We start from the raw sequence: 15,853 nt of genomic DNA on the forward strand, positions 1-15,853 counted from the left end.
GTGGTCTCTGCATATGGCTGCTCACCATGGTTGGACTTCATACATGAGGCTTTGTGATGCCACCAGGCCGGTTGTCCCCAAACAGCAAAATATGCAAGGCTTTTTCTGCATTAACCTCAGAAGTCACACAACATTACTTTAATCACATTATATTTGTCAAGGCTGTCACAATAGCCCATCCAGTTTCAAGGGAAGAGGACATAAGTTTTACCTCTTCATTGAAGAATGTAAAAAAACAACACACACACACATTTTTAAGTGTCGTTTGCTTATCAAGTTTTCCAATTAAAAGCAGACTCCTGCTTTACTCAAGTTGCAAATATCAACACAAAATATCAGGAGATATTTTGATTATTAGAATTTATTTAATTTAGTGTTTTGTATACTTTGAGATTCCCAGTTCAATGCAATATATCTTCATTCTTTCAATTGCATTGTGCCTTCACTCCCAAATTTTAAATAAAATATATTTCATTTGTACTAGTGAGAAAAGGTATTCCTAAATTTGTAATGTACTAGGACTCCTTGATTTTCTAATTCTATGCATCTTAGGGTGGATTGCTTAGAAGTTATCTAGTCTAATCCTCTGTCTAAAACTTGAGCCCCTTTGACAACATCCTTGCTGGATAAGCATCCAGCTTATGCCCAGGTACACACAGGATTAATTGACTCATGGGAAGTACATTCAGTCTTTACCCAGAGAAAGTAATCAGAAAATGTCTTCCTTAATTTAAGACACTTCTGCCTGCCTTCCTACCTCACCATTTCCCAATCAGCCTAAAAATACACTTAAAACATTTTTGTCTTGGCCCCATCCCTATTCCACCAAATCAGCAACAAGTTTTACTGCCTGGAAAAACATACAGCTTAGATGGAATCACAAACATGAGATTTACATATAAACTTGGTAGCAATCATGTGAGTAGTGCAGAATGAGAATTTAGTTTGCTCCTCTGGCCCCAAAGATAATCCAAGATGGGAGAGCAGGAGAATGAAGACTGCACCAATAAAAGATTCTGCATGTGATCTTTGTCCCAATATCCTCAAGTTGCAAATTCTAATAGAACATTGAAATCTGTTCATCTCATTCATTATAGTTTAAGAGGTGGAGAGGAAATAACTGCTCTTTCCTCTGCCCTCATTCTATCTTTATCTGCCCCTTTTCCTTAACTGTAAATTGAAAGAGAACAATAAATATGTTCTCAGTTGTATACAATGTCTGAAGTTTCTGGCATTTGAAAATCCAATAAATATTTATTCAGTAAATATATATTTAGCAAATGAATATATAAATAAATATTTGAAGTCTATTTGGTTTCAGAAATGTCTCTGACATCCAGTGAAGAAAAGAAAACAAATTTTCCTAAGACAGTTTTCTGGATTGCAAAGGGGGCTAAAAGATTACAGAAGAAAGTAGGGCATCCTCTTTCCTTTTAATACCAGCACATATGCCTTTTTAGAGTATTTGGATATGCATTTAAGAGAGGTAACTATTCTCCTAAACTCTGTGATTTCCAAAAAATGTGTTTACCTAGACTGAGGACAACTCTACCCTCTGACTTTTTCCGGCTAAAGAAGAAAACTCTAGAGGCTAGCTCTGGGTGAATTATTTAATCCGTAACTCTCACACATTACAATCTTATTTAATAAAGCAAATCAACTGATGAACTTGCTGGTGGAATGGTGGATTAAATCCCTGCCTGATGTAAAAGTAAATAACACATAAAGGAGAGAGGAATGGAGAAGTGGGACATGCCATTTTTCACAATATTTTTATTCACTACCATACTAAATATTCTCATTGTATTGAGTCATTATGGAATCGAGGAAATATATAGTTTAAAGTCAGATAGATGTGGGATCAAATCTCAAATTTAAGTGACTTCCGAAAGTTACTGAACTTCTCTGAGCCAGTTAGCTCATTTATCAATGTGGCTGCTGTAAACATTAGATAATGTTACATAAATATCATGCTTAGAACTGTGTCTCTTCCATTCCTCTCTTTCCTTTCTTTTTGTCATCACTAATTTGCTCTAGAAAATTATCTTATTTAGGGAATTAGAATGGCTGTGCGGATTTTAATCTGTAGTGAATATTACGTATTTTCCCAAAATACTGAACTGATGTATAGATCTGACGACATCAATGTGCATGCAAGTGTGAATGCATCCCTGATGCTTCCTTAGACTTTGGAGGATATAAGGCAATAATCCCTACGATGCTGATAGGCGTATACCAAATAGCCAGGCCACTTGATCTTATGGAGCCCCTTGTCTAGCAGGTAAGGTGGAACACAATGTATGGCTAGTTTCAAATTATAGGACAAAGGGAGCAAGATATGAACACAGGAATTGAACTAAGAAGACATGGACACCCCTGGGTGTTCAAGCAAGAGAAATAATAGTCAAGTTCAAGCAAGAGAAATAATCGTCATTTAAACTTCGTGGCTCTCCTCAAGTTTCTCACCTATAGATAATAGGGGCGGGTCATAATAATTATAAGCTATATTAATGGTTTAAAAGTCATGATTAATCAAACTTATTAACAAAATATATGCTTTTCAAAATAGGGGCAACATTTATTCAGTGTTTTTGTTCTATTAATGCAGCGTAAATGAAAAGAAAAAGAAGGAGAGGTCTATAAAGACACATGGAGAATTAATTTATTTTTCACAGCTGGCTTTTTAACATTTCTTGACTCTCTGAATCTAAAAATCAATTTATTTGCAGGTGTGAAAGATGATAAATCAATATCAATTGAGTTTCAATCTGCTAAGTGATAACTGGTTACATCTGAGTTGGTTACATCTAAGTTAGTTTCTCCTCTTCTCCTTTGACAACTCCTTTCTGGAATGTTAGCAAAAATGTTTTGCTGTTGTTACTAGGAACCATGAATAGTTTCAGACTTCCAGTATGATAGAGACAGTTGCAATTGTCAAATGCTCTATCTGCACTGCCATTTCCCTTTGTCCTTCTATTTACCTGGGAACTTTGATGAGGTCTGGCCTATAGACTGTGAGTATAAGTGACATGTCACTTCCACCCCAAGCTTGAAAAAGCAAGTTCACAACTCTCTAGCTGTCTCCCCTGCTGAAGCAACAGCAGGCAAGGCCTCCAGCTGAGATGAGGGCTATAAGAGCAGTGCAGTCCACGTTGCTGGGCCCTGATTGTTCTCAACATTTGTCCAAATCTATAACAAAATAGGTACAGAGGAGAAACAAAAAACAGAAAACCTTTGTTTTGTTAAATCATGGAAACTTTGGGGATGCTTGTTACCACAGCATATAACTACTCTAGACTGACTACTTCTTATCCCAGATATCAGTATAATGACTTCATTACTATACCACTTGACACTGAGTTTGCCCATGTAGCCATCAGCAAATATAATCAAGGTGCACTTGGTAAAATCAATATATAATAAGAAATATATAAGTGTATATGAATGATGAAAAGAGACTGTGGCTTTTGGTGGACCACTAGTCTGCAATGATTACATCATAATTAAATAACTATGTTAGAGGAAATTAATAAGGATATAACCAGAAAATCTTGGAAGTGGTATGCTTTCCCTTATACTTTCAACCCAACAGATCCACTGGCAGACAGGTAACCAGCAGCATTCTCAGAAGAGTCCAAACCTACTAATTGTTCTTACTTCTCTTCCAATTTGTAAAAAACAGAATTATAACTTACTGGTAGATTCCTAGTTAGCCCATAGGATAGGGTTGACAGTTCAAAAGTTCCTTATTTAATTTTAGTAAAATTATGTTATGTGCTAAAACTACAGAAGTGGTAGTCATGGAAAGTTTGACTTAAAAGGCTTCGTTTATATAAAGTGGTTTTGAAATGAGCTACACTGGGAGACATCATCAAGATGGCTGAGTAGAGGTGCCCAGCACTCACCCCTTCCACAAAGACAGATAAAAACAGTGAGTAGATGACCACACATTGAATAGAAAGTCTAAAGGAAAATGCAAGACTTCGGCAGGGAAGTGACAAGACCTAAGTATTTATATTCAGTTGATTTTCTCCAAAGGCACCAAGAACACAGTTGAGGGAAAGATACCTTCATCAATTAGCAGTGCTGGCAAAACTAGATACTCATGTGGAAGAATGAAAAAATATCCCTGTATCTCATGATATATATAAATATCAACTAAAAATAGATTAAAGACTTAAATATAAGACCCAAAACTATAAGGCAACAAAAGGAAAACAGGGGAACTGCTTCGCAACGTTGGTCTAAGCAAAGATTTTATGGGTAACACCTCAAAAGCACAAGCAACGAAACAAATATAGACAAAAGAGACCATATCAAACTGAAAAGCTTCCACATACAAAGAAAACAATCAACACAGTGAAGAAACAACCTGTAGAGTGCAAAAAAGGTTGCAAACTATTCATTTGACAAGTGACTAATATCCAACGTTTACAAGGAACTCAAACAACAGTGAAAATAAAAACCCACAAAGAAACTGATTAAATATGGGAAGATTCTAAATAGACATTTCTCAAAAGAAGACATACAAATAGTCAAATATATAAAATATTCTCAACATCACTAATCATCAGAGAAATGTAAATCAAAACCAAAATGAGATACCATCTTAAACAGTTAGAACGGCTGTTATCAAATAGACAAATAAATAAATGCTGGCAAGAATGTGGAAGAAAGGGAACTCATACATTGTTGGTGGGCATGTAAGTTTATATATTCACTATGGAAAACATTATGGGGTTTCTCATAAAACTAGAACTACCATATGGCACAGCAAACTCACTACTGGGTATTTATCTGAAAGAAAGGAAATCAGTATATTATTTTTGTTTGTTTATTTGTTTATAGTCAGGGACTCACTCTTCCCCAGGCTGGAATGCAGTGGGGCCATCACTGCAGCCTTGAACTCTTGGGCTCAAGTGATCCTCCCACTTCAGCCTCCCAGGTAGCTAGAACTACAGCTGCATACCACCATGCTCGGCTAAAAAAAAAAAGAAAAAAAAAAAAACAAAACAGTTTATAAAAGAGATACCTGCACCCTCATGTTTATTGCAGCATTATTAACAGTAGTCAAGATATGGAATCAACCTAAATGTCCATCACTGAATTAATAAAGAAATGTAGTATATATACAATTGAATAATATTCAGCCATAAAAATGAATATAATCTCGTCATTGTCAGCACCATATATGAGCCTGGAGGACAGTTATATTAAATGAAGTGGGATACATACGGAAAGATCGATACTGCATGTTCTCATTCATGTGGGAGCTATAGAAGTAGAGAGTAGAATTGATTATTAGAAGATCAGAAAGATAGTGGAGGGGAGGGTAGGTAGAGGTTAGTTAATGGATACAAAATGACAGCTACATAGGAGAAATGAGTTTTAGTTTTCTATACTACTGTAGGGTAAATAGGGTTAACAATAATTTATTGTATATTCAAAAAGCTAAAAGAAAGGATTTTCACTGTTCCCAATACAAAGAAAGAAAACATGATCGAGATGGTAGACATGCTAATTAACTTGATTTGATCACTATACATTGTATATATGTATCAAAATATCACTCTGTATCTCATGAATGTGTACAGTTATTATGTATCAACTAAAAATAAAAGGATAAAAAAGATCTGAGCTACAATGGAATTAAATAAGTAAACTACATAGTTCTTTACTAGAATTATTTTATTTGGATGCAAAACGTTTTGGCTGCTGATGAGGGGTAATGCATATAATGTTCTAAATATGTTTGTACACTATTAAACCTAACAAACAATGACTATGTGACTAGAACATATCATCAATCTACTTATTCAACTTAGTTTAAATCTAGCATTGAGACAGTATATTTACTTCAGGACACTTTGAACACTAAAATTCAAGAGTTTGATTGATTTGGTTCTTTTGTTATTTTTTCAAATATTCAGACGACTAGATTTAAGATAGACCTGTGTCATATGGTAATTATCACGAGCCAGAAATTGAAGCGAATGTAAAACTTTCATTGTCATCTCGTTCTCTAAGATCTATTTGTGACCTCCTTTCCTAGAAAGACTCTTTTGCAGATGTAGTTTTACTTGCTTATGGGTCACTAGATAGATTTATGCTTGTGATGTATATCCTAACTGGTGCCTGATGTTAATTTGACCAGCCAACTGGTGGAACATTTAAAACATTTTCTTGTTAAAATGATTCAACAGAGGTAGAGTTATGCACTACAGCATCAATTTAAAAAGCCCATCTGTTCTAACAAGAATTTTTGTAGTTTCTGAGTTGCTCTCTGAAAGATTAGTGGGGCTTCTAGATTCTAAATCTCACCACTTGCATAATATTGACACAGATTATAGATTACAGTGTTTGTAAGACAAAAAAATTATAATACTACATATATATGAAGATAATTCTAGACATTATAAACAATTATGCAAATTTAGTCTAATTAATTCAACAGTAGACGCTCTTCAAAATTTTAAAATAACTGCATAATTACCAAAGTTTGATGGGAATTCCTGATTTCAAGTTTATTACCTAAGAATATCCATATGCTTTCAGAATGTGCTTTTTAGCAGCCTCAACAACAGTTATCTGGAGGAAAATGTGGTCTCTCTGAGGGCAAGGATTCAACATTTCTTCTAAAAATTCCATGATCTTGGATTTAAAATGAAAACAGGTAAGGAATATGCATGCCTCTTCAGTGCAGAAAAAATATTACTTTGAACCATTTCAGCTACAGGGAGCACTACAACCAACTCAAAATTGCTTAAACAGTAGGGACATAAGCCTTCATGTAACAAGAGTTACATGAAATTTTTAAAAAAATCTTCTGTGCATGTATCCTCACCCTGTCAGCTAATGTCTTCAGATCTACCTCTTCTAATGATAAGATTAATGTCTTAGTCCATTTTTTGTTGCTGTAACAGACTACAATAGACTGGGTAATTTATAAAGGAAAGAAATGTATTGTTCACAGTTTTGGAGCCTGGGAAGTCCAGTGTCAAGGTGCCTGCATTTGGTGCTGATCTTCATGCTGATTATTCCATGTTGAAAAGCAGAAGGGCAAGAGAGTACAAGAGCAAGCAGGAAGATATCTGAACTCACCTTTTTATTAGGAACTCACTCTCATGGTAAGTAACTAACTCTAATGATAATGCCATTAATCCATTGATGAGGACAGACCCTCTTGTGATCTAATTACCTGTTAACGGGTCTTACCTCTTGACACTGTTGTACTGGGAGTTAAATGTTCAACACATCAATTTTGGGGGACACATTCAAACCATAGCAATAACTGAATAGTTTGCAACATGCTGCCATCCCCAATGATCTAAATCCTAAAAGGGACAAAAAGGGTTTAGATCTTTCTAAGATGAATGAAACCCATTCCAGAAGCTCCTGGATGATTTCCTGAACACTGTTAACTTTCCAGAATTGCATAATAAAATCTCATCTAAATCAATCAAAGTTGAGAAGAATGGAATTTTCATGGTATTCAGTAATGAAGATTCTCCTTCTAGCTAGGTCTAAGGGGAGCTCATCTTTCTGACACAGGTGGCCACCTGATGTGAAGTAAATCTGTTGTTAGATTAGTAAAGAAATTTTGGAAAAGGATGGCTAGCTGTTCAGCAACAAACAGTGCCTGCCACAGATCATAATAACCTTATTTCAAATGAGTCATAAATAAATACCAAGAGAAATGTGATGAGAGAAAAAAAAGTAGGTAAGTGTAGTGGTTTTATTCTGAAGTCCTGGGGAAGATTTTGGTACTGTTTTCTATTTCTGGAAATGTAATCAATTTTTTTTACTTCTATTTCTTCCAATGATTAATATTTTTACAAAATTTATAGTAAGTTATGTATAGTAAAACTGAGTATTTGAAAGAAAATATTTTAATCATGGAATACTGGAGAATATATAGAGAAAAGCAAAATAATGCTTTTCAGCATTTTTTTTTTCAACAGGCAAGGCATATACTTAAGCACCCTTAACTCAGATAAAGAGAGAATACGATAATGCTAAAACAGTGGGAAAATAAATAGTTTCTGTAATATCATAAAATAAACTTTATAATTAGGCCATACCCAAATGCTATTCTTAAAATTTTATCAATATACATAATGTTTCTCAATTTAAAATTAACAATATCACTAAGAAGTTTAAAATTAGTATATTACTACTATGTTGTTATTAAGAAATCTTACTTGTTTTAATTTAAAAGGTAACTTTTATGTTCAGAAGCTTTAGAACACAAAATGGTAAACAGCTTTAAAAATAGAAGAGAAATACTGTAGTTAGTAGTTTTTGCTTAAGAATTCTAACAGTTATACTTTGGAATTAAAAAAAAAAAATGAGCAGGTTATTCAGTAACAGGAAAGTACCTCCATGAAGTCAGATAGATACTGACATATCCAATATTAATGTGGAAGAAATTTGGCTTAGCTCACAAGCAGGCCTGCCTCATTGTTACTTCCTGAAATCATCCAGAGGGTAACCTTCAGGCTAGCAGATATGACTCTGGGGACATAATTGAGCTGTCTTTGTTTGAAAAACATATAATTGAGTTGGCTCATTTTGAAACCCCTTAGAGTCAACAGCTGTAGTAAATTTCCCATCACCTTGTATTTTCTATATCCTCAACATTAATATCTTTTTTCTTAACACCAGAGAATAGAAAATAAGACTTTTGATCTATTCAAAGTTTGTTGTACACTTTGGACGTTTGGTTTGGATGAGTCATTGACTAAGTAGTTACTGTTTTAAGACAGATAATGTGTAGGTAGTAATGAAGTTGTCTAATGCCTAGATAATCTTCTTTTTATCCCCTAGAAGCATTAAGTACATTTGCTTTTTCAATCCTAAAACAGGTTCTCAAATTCCACCATTTTAGAAGACTTAATAATAGGAGGAAAACCAAAAATATGTCTGTGACCTTATTCAGCTAAACATTAAATTCTAATTAGCTGTTCCTGGTCACTGTCTCAAAACATAAAGTAGAACTTAATATTTTAGATTGTATATGTTTTATTCTTACATTTTCTTCCAGTCTCACCTTCTTTGGAATGATAATTAATATGGTTGTATATGTCAGCTTTTTTCCATTTAGATATGACAGATTTGGTCCCACATGCCTTATTGGTCAGATCAAACAAAGTACATTTATCCCAAAGCACTGCCTCAGACAAGGGGTAAAATATATCCTCATCCTTCATGCAGGGGACTCTTTTTACACAAACAAATTTGAGTAAAATTATAGTCCTTTCTATGTTCATCTGTGAAGTTAGTGGGACTTTTAGTAATGAATGCTTATTGGGTAAAACTGAAAAATGTAGAAAGGTACAAAAGAGTTGATTTTCCCACAGAGGATGAATGTCAAGGGAATTAGAATACATATAAAAATATTTCTCTAGCACACTGCAGAAACATTCCCTTTGTTACTATTCAGGCATGTGTAAGCATCCTTCGAGTCCTGGTGGTACATTCTCAAGAGAATTCCCTTTCATGGCATTTGAAGAGACCCCTGAGAAATAATGTAACTTGAAAATTGTCTGGAGCATGTCTTGAATAAATCACATAACAGGCCAAACTGACACTAACAGAGGAAAATAATTCATCCCAAGAGAAGAAGTAGCTGTGCATGATAGCCGACTATTTAAGCCAGAGTCATTATTGGCAAAGAGAATCAGGATTCTGACTACACCATGGTGAGTACATCCAGCCCACTCCCATAGCTTGTCAGGAGAAAAAGAACTGTAAAAACACCACACAGGAAAATCTCTGTGAAACATTAGGCCACCAACAGCCCTGCTTAAGGAACTCTCCAACAAAACACTGAAGGAGTAGCAGTGGCCTTTATCTCCACTTTGTCACAAATCACCGTGTAGCCTGAGTGCCATGACATGCTAGGTCATTGATAGCTAGATATTTATATATCTACTATAGGTAGTATATATCCATGGATATTATAGATCCATAGATAAATAGATATAGTAGATACAGTAGTTATATAAATATCTACTATATATTTATATATCTGTAAATAGATTCATCTATATAGTAGGTATTTCTATATCTACTATAAAAATATAGTATATATTTATATTCTACTGTAAATAATTGGTAGATATTTATATATCTACTATAAATATATGGTAGATATTTATATGTCTACTATACTATAGATGTACATAATAGATACAGTAGATCTATATATCTACCATACTATAGATGTACATTTATATCTATATCTATATTGTGTGTGTGGGGGTGGGTGCCTTTGTGTACAAGAGACATTGAAAGAGTGAGAGAGAGACCAAAAGCAATCTGCTGGAGTATTTTCTCTTGCTTAGGAAGGCTGGCCTTTTTATTCTATTCAGGCCTTCACCTACTTGCATGAGACACACTTACGTTATAGAGGGCAATTGCCTTTACACAGAGATCACAAGTACTTTGGGAGGCCAAGGCAGGAGACTCAATTGAGTTTGAACTCAGGAGTTTGAGACCAGCCTGGGCAACATAATGAGAACTCCATTTCTATCAAATCATTAAAAGAGCAGCTGGCTCTGGTGGTAGACACCTGTAATCCCAACTTCTCTGGAGGCTGAGGCAGGAGGATCACCTAATAAGCCCAGGAATTTGAGGTTGCAATGAGCGTCAATGATCCTACTGCACTGGGTGACAGAGAGAAACTTTGTCACACACACACACACACACACACACACACACACACACACACAGAGGAGTTTATCACAACTGATGGGAAGAGACATGCTTATGAGAATTTTTAATATCCCTTGGGGCTCCCAGAAACTAGTGGTGAGTTAAGAGAGGACTCTGTAGGTTGATAGACTATTACAAGAGCAGTGGCAATATATGACAGTGGTATTCAAGTTATTAGTTATTTAATTCCACACTATCATGTAAAACAAGCTATTAAAGGCAATACAGCCCCCTGCTACATGTTGTTTCTTCATCTCTATAGCACATATGTGAAGTTACAAATTGTTACAAGGTGAAACAGTGTCAGATTTAGAAGGTCTAGCCTGTATTGTCTTTTTAATGATATTTTACAATTATTTGTGTGGAGAGGGTGACATTATATTATAGGATTTAAGAAAATGATGAATTCAGTTCATTTGGGCTTAAATCCTGCCTCTAACTGCTGAATGTGTCACTTTCTGTAAATTACTTGAGTTTACTATGCTTCCATTTTGGTATGTGAAAATTCAAACACTTATATAATCTCCTTTACATGGTTGTTGATAAGACCGATGTGACAATTAATATTAAACATCTGTTACATTATGTAGTATATAGTCAACAAATGTTAACTATTGTTTCTATTATAATTATGACAGTATGGCAAAGCCATCTAAATGTTCAATTAATTATGGATCCATCCATGTGTATGTATGTATCATGCAGCCAAAATTCAAAGGTTAATGTTTAAAATAAGTAAAAGAACTGGATAACATTAGCATAAATGTGGGGTAATGACAAGCAAAAGAAATGTTGAAGAATTTCTGTGCTTTGTACTTTAATGGTATATCATAAAGACAAAATCTTTGTGAATATATTTTATAATCTATAAAATACAGCTTATATTTAGTGGACACCATCATGCAAGAAAAGTTCCTGTCTTGTTATGTGTGATTCTTTTTTAAGTTTCAAATCATTTACTTCTTCATTTTTTTATTTATAAGCAACCAATTTTTGAGTAACTCATCACCTAAGGCACTGTGCTAGACCTTAAGCTTTCAAAATAAAAAATAAGACATATGCCTTGCCTGCAAGGAGCTTCATTATCATAAGGGAAACAGAGAAGTAAATCAATAATTAAAATAAAATCACACATACATATTCCTGTAAGCCCAATGATTATTCCTGTATACTGGTAGATATATAAATTACAATGCATACCATATGCATATATATATATATATATATATATATATATATATATACACACACATGCACACACACGTATATATATATACTGATAGATACAAATTACAATGCATACCGTGTGTGTGTGTGTGTGTGTTTGTGTGTATATATATATATATATATATATATATATATATACACACAGAGACAGAGAGAGCAATCTGACATTGTATGCAGGTTAAGTACAGAAGGACTTAACAGGAACATACATCAACAAGATTATAACAAATATTGACTTTTCATTTAAAAATGTTAGTTTATTTATTTATTAAACAAATACTTATTAGACAACTGAGATCACATTTGGAAAAATTATAACAGTGAGAAGATTATGACAGTGAAAGAGATCTAATCTAACTGATTCCATCTTACTTGTGACCTCCTGGCTGCCTTTGTTTATCTCTGGGTGTAGACCAATTAACTTTGGGAGGAACTTAGTTTATAGTTCAAATTTGAAACCAAGACGATAATAGCCCCTTCCTGAAACAAATCTCCTTCTTGCCTTTGTAGGCCTAACAAGATTAGTCCTATAAAGCAAACTAATCTTTATAGTCACAAGATTAGAAATTATGGTTTAGGAATCATGCAGCCAAAGGCTGCAGGATTTTGAACTTTCCCTATTGCTACCAGGGATAACATCACTATTGTAAAACCTAAAATTGGTGCTTGAGATATTTTTTAGGCCTTGCATTCTGATGGATCAGTTGGCTCCACTCAGACTGGTAATCTGAATCAGAAACAGCAAGAAGAACACATTTCAACTCCCTAAGATTTAATCTCTGACCTGGGCAATCAGCACTCCTCACTCCCCAGCCCCCTACCTGCCAAATTATACTTTAAAAAACTCTCACTGAATTTCTGGGGAAACTGGTTTGAGTCATACATCTCCTTTGTGTGACATAAACTCTTTCTCTGTTGCAATTCTCGTCTATCTTGATAAATCCACTGGATCTGGGCAGCCAGCAGAAGAACCCATTGGGCAGTTCCACACTCACTATATGGAAGACACTGAGTTAGGCACTTACATGAGGGTGAAAAAGTTGGAAAATAAAAAGAAATCAAATATGAATTTTGACTTTAGGGAACTTGAGAATGTGGTTTGTACAGCCACAGAAATGATAATAATTCAAGGGTGCGAAAGGTATGTATACTAAAGTACATTGAAAGTGCTAAGGGAAAAATGACATTTCAAGGACAATGATAAGGAAAATTATTGGTGTCTCAGCAGGGATCAAGCATACACTAGTTGTCATTGTACTTTTCAGTCACATTTTTTTTAGTCATACAATCACAATTTCACTTCTGAATGTCCTCAATGCAGCAGTATTAATTTTATTAAATTTCCAATTTTGAGCACACATTTTCAATATTCTGCCTGAAAAAAATAAAAAGTATTCATAAAGTACTCTTGCATACTGAAGTATGATGGTTGCCTAAAGGAAAAGCCCTTATGTGATTAAGTTATGAGGTGGAACAAACAGCTTTTCTTCATGGAACATCATTTTTACTTAAAAGAATGACAAACTGATAAGCTATGAATATTTTGACTTACACGTTTGTAAGATATTTTCTCAAAAATAAACAACTGATGAAAGCAAATGACATTATATGCTGCCAAGGATAAAACTTGAGTTTTCACAAGGAAATTAACATTTTGGAAAACTTTTATCTGCCACTGTAAGCCTGTCAGTTTTACAATACTTAACGACTTTTCTGATGAGATTATTTGTACTTAAACGAATGTGATTTTTTTGTATGATCTAATTAATTGTGTCCTGTGCTAATTTAAGAGTCTGAATATTATTTATTATTATTATTATTATTATTTTTCTGAGAAGCTGTGAGGACCCGGAGCAGGCAGACCTCTCCACTTCTCTCCCAGGGGACGAGGCCCAGCGGTTAGAAATCCACCATATTTATTCTCAAGATCCATGCCAGGGAGACCTTTGACTCTCGTGGGAATCCCACTGTTGAGGTTGATCTCTTCACCGCAAAAGGTCTCTTCAGAGCTGCTGTGCCCAGTGGTGCTTCAACGGGTATCTATGAGGCCCTAGAGCTCCGGGACAATGATAAGACTCGCTGTATGGGGAAGCGTGTCTCAAAGGCTGTTGAGCACATCAATAAAACTATTGCACCTGCCCTGGTTAGCAAGAAACTGAATGTCACAGAACAAGAGAAGATTGACAAACTGATGATCGAGATGGATGGAACAGAAAATAAATCTAAATTTGGTGCAAATGCCATTCTGGGGGTGTCCCTCGCCATCTGCAAAGCCGGTGCTGTTGAGAAGGGGGTCCCTCTGTAGCGCCACATTGCCGACTTGGCTGGCAACTCTGAAGTCATCATGCCAGTGCCAGCATTCAGCGTCACCAATGGTGGTTCCCATGCTGGTAACAAGCTGGCCATGAAGGAGTTCATGATCCTCCCAGTGGGTGCCGCAAACTTCAGGGAAGCCATGCGCCTTGGAGCGGAGGTTTAGCGCAACCTGAAGAATGTCATCAAGGAGAAATATGGGAAAGATGCCACCAAGGTGGGCAATGAAGGCGGGTTTGCTCCCAACATCCTGGAGAATAAAGGCCTGGAGCTGCTGAAGACTGCAATTGGGAAAGCTGGCTACACCAATAAGGTGGTCATCGGCATGGATCTGGCAGCCTCCAAGTTCTACAGGTCTGGGAAATATGACCTGGACTTCAAGTCTCCTGATGACCCCAGCAGGTACATCTCACCTGACCAGCTGGCCGACCTGTACAAGTATTTCATGAAGGACTACCAGTGGTGTCTATCGAAGATCCCTTTGACCAGGATGACTGGGGAGCATGGCAGAAGTTCACAGCCAATGCAGGAATCCAGGTGGTGGGGGATGATCTCACAGTGATCAACCCGAAGAGGATTGCCAAGGCTGCAAATGAGAAGTCCTGCAACTGCCTCCTGCTTAAAGTGAACCAGATTGGCTCCGTGATCGAGTCCCTGCAGGCATGCAAGTTGGCCCAGTCCAGTGGTTGGGGCATCATAGTGTCTCATGTTCTGGGGAGACTGAAGATACCTTCATCGCCGACCTGGTGGTGGGGCTGTGCACTGGGCCGATCAAGACTGGTGCCCCTTGCCGATCTGAGCGCTTGGCCAAGTACAACCAGCTCCTCAGAATTGAAGAGGAGCTGGGCAGCAAGGCTAAGTTTGCCGGCAGGAACTTCAGAAACCCCCTGGCCAAGGAAGCGGTGGTCAGGCCAGCCCTTCAGTCGCCTGTTGGCTAATTAGACTCCTCCCCTTGTGTCAGCTCGGGCAGCTCCAGGCCCCCCGACCAACACTTGCAGGGGCCCATGCTAGTTAGCTGCCCTCGCCCACCACCGTGGGGTTCGCACCGCTTCCTTAGAACTTCTACAGCAGCCAGGCTTCCTGGAGCCCTCTTGGCAGCCCTAGCTTTGCAGTCAGGTAATTGGCCCAAATCGTTGTTTTTCTCTACTGGCTTTCCACCAAGTGTCTGGAGCAGTATGAACCTCCAGTGTCATCTCCGGGGTGGCCACAGGCAAGATCCCCTGTGGTTTTATGCTCAAAATAAAAGGCATCAGTGAATCATGAGAATTAAAAAAAAAAAAAAAAAAAAAAAAAAAGAGTCTGCATTTAAGAGTCCTGCATAAATCAATGAACCAATATTTTGCAAATGACCAATACATTGTTACGAAATCATGTGTTGGTAAAACATTTGTTCAAAATGCAAGACTTATCAGTGCATATTAATGTAATAGAAGATGAAAAGTTCATTGATGGTTTCAGATTTCACAGTGTGACCAACCTTTAAGGAACGACTTCTTGTCAATTTTGAGTGTTACATAGAAGAAGACTATCCACAGTCATATGAAAAGGTCATTAAAATATTCCTCCAACCTGCAAGTACATATCTCTGAGGGTAAAT

The 15,853-nt window shown here is 36.3% G+C and overlaps 1 pseudogene; it reads left to right on the plus strand.

Annotated features, from left to right (window-relative positions):
* Positions 1-13,808: 13,808 nt before the first annotated feature.
* LOC101029627 (alpha-enolase-like) lies at positions 13,809-15,551 on the plus strand (annotated as a pseudogene).
* The last annotated feature ends 302 nt before the right edge of the window (positions 15,552-15,853 follow it).

The sequence above is a fragment of the Saimiri boliviensis genome, chromosome 5 (genome assembly GCF_048565385.1).
Source record: "Saimiri boliviensis isolate mSaiBol1 chromosome 5, mSaiBol1.pri, whole genome shotgun sequence".
Taxonomy (NCBI): domain Eukaryota; kingdom Metazoa; phylum Chordata; class Mammalia; order Primates; family Cebidae; genus Saimiri; species Saimiri boliviensis.